This window comes from Schistocerca serialis, chromosome 1 (assembly GCF_023864345.2).
Source record: "Schistocerca serialis cubense isolate TAMUIC-IGC-003099 chromosome 1, iqSchSeri2.2, whole genome shotgun sequence".
NCBI classification, from domain to species: Eukaryota; Metazoa; Arthropoda; class Insecta; order Orthoptera; family Acrididae; genus Schistocerca; species Schistocerca serialis.
Genome location: NC_064638.1, coordinates 735,642,176 through 735,650,530, shown reverse-complemented (window position 1 = coordinate 735,650,530; position 8,355 = coordinate 735,642,176). Strand labels below are relative to the sequence as shown.

The 8,355-nt window shown below is 44.9% G+C and overlaps 1 pseudogene; it reads right to left on the bottom strand.

Annotated features, from left to right (window-relative positions):
- Positions 1-581: 581 nt before the first annotated feature.
- LOC126425417 (5S ribosomal RNA) lies at positions 582-698 on the bottom strand (annotated as a pseudogene).
- Positions 699-8,355: the final 7,657 nt, after the last annotated feature.

The following is an 8,355-nucleotide window of genomic DNA, read 5'->3' as shown; positions in this document are numbered from 1 at the left end:
TGCATTAGGCAGATCGTTCGCTGGGCGAGCTAGATGAAGGGTTGCTCCATTTCCATGAAAAGAGTTTCCACATAGCTGCGCTCTTCCAAAGCGGGAATAACATGCCGGATAACGTCCAGACGTCACGGTACACCTCTGCGTGCACTCTCTTCGAAGAATATCGAAGAATATCGGACCGAGAACAAAGGTTCGTGTGAATCCATGCCGCAGTCACATACAGCGAGTGCAGTGACTATGTATGCACAACACGTGGCTTAACAGTACTCGAAATCCGACAGTTCTAGTATTCGCTGCACCATGTAGTGTGAAATGTGCCTCGTCACTCCAAAGAATATTGCCCGGCCACATGTCATCAACTTCTGTCCATGCCAGAAACCGAAGCACTCCGTCTTCAGGCCACGAGTGGCCTACCTTGACCATCTGACCGCCGTGTCATCCTCAGAGGAGGATGCGGATAGAAGGGGTGTGGGGTCAGTACACCGCTCTCGCGGTCGTTATGATGGTATTCTTGACCGAAGCCGCTACTAATCAGTCGAGTAACTCCTCAATTCGCATCACGAGGCTGAATGCACCCCGAAAAATGGCAACAGCGCATGGCGGCTAGATGGTCAACCATCCAAGTGCCGGTCACGCCCAACAGCGCTTAACTTCGGTGATCTCACGGGAACCGGTGTATCCACTGCGGCAAGGCCGTTGCCCCAGAAACCGAAGAGCTCCAGATAATGAGGTTTCAGCTGCTGCACCGTCTCGTCTTGTACGGATACCAGTGTGATATAGACTGCAAAACGTTCGGTACCGTTGAGCATAGTATGGACAGCTCCCCTGACACTGCACGAGCACTAGCACTACCCGGGGCACGTGCTGCGTGGTCAGTTACGGCAACAGCAACCTCGTTAGTGAGTTCCACCGGGATAGGGCGCCTCCCTCTTCCAGGTGCCTCACCAAGCTCACCCGTGTTTTCTAATTTCATTATCATCCCTTTTAAACCATTTAATGGCATCGGACCTCTCCTCAGACCTTTCAGTCGAAGACACGGTCTCAGTCCTCTACTGCGATTGCTGCTGTACACATAAACAGATTCACTAACAGCGCAAGGTCCACGTAAAATGCCCTCCGCCACACACCGTTGGGTGGCTTGCGGAGTATAAATGTAGATGTAGATGTACTCTATGGCTTGCAAGATGGTAGCGTGGATGTAATACCGTCATGCATACGTTGTACAGCGTCAGATTTGCTACTAGTGGCCACAACTGGAACTAATTTTTCAGCGTATATCGCTTCCCCATTAATGCATTAGCATATCTACGAAATTTCGCTGTCCTACGATAATTGCAGCCAACACTGCAGCTCCTTGGGTAGCTGCACTTTAATTATAGCCACCCGGTATATGCAATATAAGTTACTATACTAGACTCCACTGGTTACCCTTGTGCATGCCATTCACCCTCCGGTCGACTTTCCAGAATCCATTCACTGCTTCGTGCAAAATTGTCGTGCTGTCCCACTAAGGCTCAAGGCGAAGCTAGTCTATAAAACAGTCCACGGCACTGCTCTGTCCATTCAGTAGCAGTGTTACACCATTTCCTAAGAATAAGAGTGTTGGCATTTGGCACGCATCCTATAACATCACGAAACTATGTACCTACTCTTTCTCACGTATGTAAACTTAAATATGTATCACTTATCCTCTTTAAACTAGATCTCACACTTGTCAAAATGATCAACATGTTGCAATACATAACATCAACGCTTTCCTATCAAACTAAATTAAAAGCGATAATATTCCACTGCGTATGTCACACCATTACAGCTACACCAAAATGTCTCCTTTATGCTCCTACACAAACCCCTTGCACGAATGCAACACCTTCTGTGATTTAAATCTCGGCATTCCTAAATGCATTCAAGGATTGACGTACACGCAACATGTTTCCAGAAAAAAATCTTAAAGTAAACTATCGACAAAAGGTAATTTATGCGCGTTAGAGTCACTACACTGGTGTTATAATGCCCACAACAACCGGCGACCTATCACTTGAACCAACTGCACCTCTCACCCTTAAAGACTAGTCCAACGTATCGTACTCCATGAGCCCTGCAATTCCATTGACGTATGTAACCACAGGTATTTTCCCAGCTACAACTTGTACCTCTTTGCCGGCCGGAGTGGCCGAGCGGTTTAAGGCGCTACAGTCTGGAACCGCACGACCGCTACGGTCGCAGGTTCGAATCCTGCCTCGGGCATGGATGTGTGTGATGTCCTTAGGTTAGTTAGGTTTAAGTAGTTCTAAGTTCTAAGGGACTTATGACCACAGAAGTTAAGTCCCATAGTGCTCAGAGCCATTTGAACCAATTTTTTTTGTACCTCTTCAATACCATTCAGCACTACTCCATAATCGTCCTTCGTCTTAATTTCCATCATCTTCACTATAAATCCTCAATACTTCATAATATACTTCAATGTCTCAACTCACAATTATCTGAGAGACTAGCCCAGTGTATCGCGCTGCATGAGCTCCTCTGTATCAAATGGTTCAAATGACTAAGCACTATGGGTCTTAACATCTGAGGTCATCAGTCCCCTAGACTTAAAACTACTTAAACCTAACTAACCTATGGACATCACACACATCCATGCCCGATGCAGGATTCGAACCTGCGACCGTAACGGTCGCGCGGTTCGAGACTGAAGCGCCTAGAACTGCTCGGCCAGACCGGTCGGCTCCTCCGTATCACCGACTAATTTAACCACAAGTACTTTCCTAGCTACAACCTGTCTCTTAGTAAACCTATGTTGCTGCATAAGATTTCCTAGAACCCGATACGTTCCCCCTTACACTGACTCCGTCAGTTACCCCAGGCTGATTTCGTGATATCATGTGCACTGCACTGTTTATCGGCAAACACGGAACAATTTAATTGACGAAGCAGGGCAAATGATTTGTCTCACATCCGTGTGCTGACTTCAGCGCATTGCTGCTCTGAAGCAGTGCCACATGACGCAAAGACAAAAAAACCCAAACCGTACGCTCCTGTGACGACAATGATGTACGTTTCACGTATTCAGGGCCGTTCCACGGGTTGCAACTGGATTATTGGAAAATAGAATATGCAGGGGGAGTGCGAAGCAGAAACGGAATAGAAGAAAGGAAATCCGCACGTGAATCTGGCACCCTGTAGAGGTCAAACCACATGATTATCTACTAGCGTAGACCCTTGCAAAACGCCTGAACCTGTAACCTAGATGACAACATTAAGTTACGTCTACACTCGTCTACTATTTACACAAACTACTCAGTCTTGCCTCCGACATATTTTACACAGAAAAGGAAAAACTGGATGGATACAAAACGAGAAAAAAAGTACCTCACTAGCGGTTACAATAAACGCATACTGCTGCTTACTTGCGTTGCTGACGATCGTAGTACCTATGCTAATCAAACTTCTAACACCACTTGAGGAGGTGTATAGTCTTAGTATGGGCGAAAGGTTCTCTGGTAGAAGCGGTGGGTTGGTACACAAGATATTGGCAGTCAGTAACAACAATACTGACTTCTACGTTGAGCATGCGTACATACTGTGCCCACAGAAGGCCAGTAGTATACTGCACAGTGGCTGGAGGGGAGGAGAATGGCTGTGTCTTTGGAGGGTGGAGGATGGAGGGGGTGGGAGTCGCAGGAGAAGTGGGGAGGGGAGTGCGGTTTATAAGAGGAATGGGGCTTGATGACGTCATGCATTTGCTAACTAAAGATCAATTGGTTTCCACAGCCAGTGTTGCATTCCTAACCCAGAATTATCTTTATCGTTACCGCTTGTTTCAAGACTGATAGAGGACCGTTATTTCATGTAATTTACGGACAGAACAGCTGGACATGTACAAATACCTGCCACGGCGCCCGTTTTCCTGTGGGATAAGTTTAAGCGTAAAATGAGTGTCATATACGACAGTGTAAATTATGTTTTAAAGGTTATTTCTATTGTAGAAACTAGGTCTGTCTTACCGTAATTATGATAACGGCCACATTTGGAAAAATTTGTGTATTTTAATCTAGGAACAAAATAATCTCAAGGAAGATTACCACGGATGATTCTTGACAAGAATGATACAGTTGTGAACTGTGGGAGTAAGTGAGCGATATCTCCTGTACATGGCTGAGAGGAGCGGATACAAACGGCAATTGTGAAGTTGCAACGTGCTTGCTTTTCAAGAATATCATCCCTGGTGCCTGTTTTACTGATGTTACTCTAAATAGTGAGAAGTATCTACATGTCCTAACAGTTATGATGCAGCAGATTTTGGAAGACATCCCACTGAAAATAATACAGTCCATGTGGTACCAACATGCCACATGTCCTGTCCATTCCACGCAGACAATTACAGATGATCTTAAAGGAACATTTGGACATCGTCGGGTTGGTCATTCGAGAAATACAAAATAGCCTGTACGCTCACCAGACTTAACACTTATAGGCTTTTGTCTCTGGAGACAATTTGAACAAAAGATCGATAACGAAACGCCTACGACTCCCGAAGACATGAAATCCCGTGTAATGCGGCCCTGAGCTGTAAAATTAAGTCGTACCCTGGCACGATGTCACATAGGATAAACAAAGAACTGATTCCGAAATAAAGCAAATTTTACATACACAATTTATTGAAGTAGTAAACAAGGCGAAAATGTAACAGAATTCACAGAGATAGAATAGTATAAAAATCCGACTAGTAACACACCAAAAAATGAGAAAACGTCATCGTTACATATTTGTATGTCCTGTAAGAATTGTTTCAAAATCTGCGGATAGATAATTAGGTAGCTGTGCAGCTCTATAAGTATTATCTACCTAGAACATGTGAACGGTATACAGTAACCATATTTGAGTATTATAGCCATACGTATAGATCCACCAGTATTCACTTGCTGACGTTAAACACACATTATGTCTCTGACGTCCCCTTCGAAGACTTTTCAGTTCCTCATAAAAAGTATGTAATTCCATCTTTTTTAAAATTCGATGCCATAATTCGGGGGATCTAAGTTTAAAAAATGACTTGCACGATATCCACCATAATGTAATGAAAATGGCGCCTCGATACATTTAGTCCTTTTCGATATATGTGGGGTGTCCTGCCTTCACTGCCTCGACCTTTAGGATCCTGATGCAATAAAGTATTGACGTATATGGAGGGTGCTCTCTCGAGTAATACAGTGGCGTGAATATCATGGCGGACACAAAATTTCGAATGCGTTATATTCACACTTCAGAAGCGTAACCAAAGCAAAAGCAGGCATAACCAAAACCGGGACGTACTAAAGCACGACACAATTTAAGTTCAGTTTTCTGCTCTGTTTCCCAGGCGTATCCCATTAGTGAACGTAGTACGTTTATTGGTTTTTCGCGCTTTGTAACAGCAGCATATTTACTGTGTAAATTCCGCCGGATTCTGTTGAAATGAAAATACCTGGATGTCTGAAAACTGTTCGGAATTGAAAGTCGCGTTCTGCTCGTTCCAAAGTGTGAATCTGTACTAACTGGTGCCTGATAAATATTATGACTGAAGATTATCTATGTTAAATGCTAATCCCCTTGACGACCAAGTGTGAGAATAATGTAGCCGCCAAGTGGTACTGTTCCTAAATCCGGAGGTCTTCACCACATTTCAGAAGCTTGCCTTAAGGAGTCGTATAAGTGAGTCGTAGATATATTAAATGAGAGCAAGAGCAGCAATCGTCTCCATGGAATACTAATGCGCTTTCTTCTATGTCCTTCCTGCTTATTTTCCATTTTTGAGATCAATGATCTATCTGACACCACTTGCAGCGGCTTGATCACAACCTTTCTCGTTTACAAAAGTGGCAGTGTTTCGTATGTCCGCAAATTCTTGGCTAAGTTATTATATGCACTAATTATATTTCTAAATTTTGCTACAAGGTGTACATTTTAAATGTCTGGAAGTAGTATGGTAGCAATAGTGCTATATCCTTGGTGTTGCGGTGTTTCAAAAAATAAGATGTCATGGGATCCAACTGAACATTGTGTAGGGATGCCGAACGGAGACACTTCTACGTTGTCAGGATATTGTTGTGGAATCTGTAGGGAGTCTTTCGGCGCTAACAATACCTGATTAGCAAGATATTATTTATTGACGCAGATTTACAGTTCTTTGTCTCCTCGTCAGCCTCGGCTGACACCTCCTCCCAATGACACGGGGAGACTCAGATGACTCCTGTTGTCGGCTCGGCGCCTCTGGACGGCTAGGCCGCACCTATAGCATATCCACCGACGTCTGGCGTGCTGCCTTCTAGCAGGCAAAGCAGTGGTGTTGGAGTATGGCCTCACACTGGGTTAGAGCGTCCTTGAGGCCGCTCCAGAGAACGACGATGACCTGTGATGTCCCATCGTGCTGTACCGCGCTGCCGGAAGTCGTGTAGTGGGATGGTCCTGGTCCCACCGACAGGAAGGTCCTTGGCACCCGGAAATGTCTGCAGCGTCTGTCACGAATAGAGGCACTGGATGGCCCTCTCACCCAGCAGTGACGATGATGTTAGTGCACCGTGAGATGTGACGGAAAACCCGCAGTCATCCAACCAGCTAGGTGGTAGGTGACCAATGCGAAGTCCCACGAGTTGCAGTTCCTGGTTACTTGAATTGCTTGGGAACGGCAAACAGCGTGCTCACGAGAAGTGTTGGAACATCAAATACATGGATGGCACTACACCGTAATAATCACTGAATTGAGTGCATCAGTGCAAACACCTTCGATTCTAATGGCCAACTGAATTCAGAGCTGGAGAAATGGGTATTTACGGGAATTGTCGGGAGGCCATGACGTGAGGCTCTCTCGTTATGACCCTTATGTACACCTCTTTTTTACTAGTTGTTAACAGTCCTCGTTACGCTGTGTTTACTTAACCATTTGTTACAGGCTCTTAACTCCACTTTCAAGTATCTGGTAGTAGTTGTTGTTTGCCAAGTATTGATCGTTGATTAACGTAACAAGAGCTGACGAATATACTTCTGATCCAGTTGTAGGATGAGGAATGGCTGGCGGTGACGGCCAATAAGCTAAGGTTGGTGAAGTCAACAACGCGTACGTGGCGTTCTTGCTGCCAGTTGCTTAGGCGGGTTGAAATGACTCTCACACCTCTTAGAATTGGGCACTGCCCTCTCACACATAGCTTTTTACTACGGCGAGAGGATCCCCCGTTTTGTGATGTTTGTGGGGTGCACATCTCTATCCACCATATTTTAACACAGTGCATTTTATACCGTTATGCAAGAGCAGGAGCAAATGTTGGTGGGGATCTGCTCTCTATTTTAGCTGATGATGAGTGTGGCTATGGTTTTAAAGTTTTGTGATATGTTGGACTCTGGCCTACACTTTCGCACTGGAGATTTTAGTGTGTTGCAGAGTGGCAGTCACATCCATCTGCTATATTGTTTTAGTTCCTTCTACAACGTTCTTCCCGTGTAGTTAACTCTTACTACTGACGCAATGCCTCGTCCAGTGCTTCTGTGCGCGTACACACATAGTTTGCCAACTTTGTTACCTGTATTTTACGTGCTGTTTTGTCTTCCTGTTTTGTGTATTTTACCTACACTCGTCTCAATCTGTTTTCGCGCCGGCGCTGAAGACCTTGCTGTTGTGCGCCCATACGAACGTCTCCATCCCTCCATCTCATAGTGGACCTTCTGCTGAATGACTAATTTGTGTCTGGTGGTTGGTACTGATGTAGAAACGTGTGCTCGTTTGCTCGACCGACTTAGAGTGTTAATTCTTTGTGCTACATAGTATGTAAGCACCTCTACCTGGTGTCGCCTGTGGCTGTGCTAGTGTGAACTTGAGAAAAATTTTAATTTTTTGCCTTTTTCTTTTCTGTGGCGTAACAGTCGTAATATCCTTTTCAGAATCTTTAGAACGAAGGTTAGCTTTTAACTTGCTATCATCCGAAAATTATCAATACTTTGTTGAAAAAGAGACCACGCTTGCAATGACAGGTGCGACAAGCACATATGTTATCTAGACCTGGAGCTGTACTTTTAACCCGTGACAGCTTTTTTTTCGCAATTCGAGTAGAATATTGCTGCCGCTACACGCCAGGCGCACTCGTTCCATTTGAGGCCGAATCCTCTCCGAAGGTAATGAATAACCTAAGTCCAGCTACGCCTCCCGCTTTCTGTGCTTGAGCAGTCTTTGATTTTTCAATGAATATTTTACACATATAGTATCCTCGCTGGACACAGATATCGAGATCGACGTGGACGCACCAGCGCTGGCTACCCAGAGTTGATTGGTTAAGCGTCCGGCGTGGATTCGTGTCAGTTGGAAAGATCCATTGGTGGCGTAAAATAGGA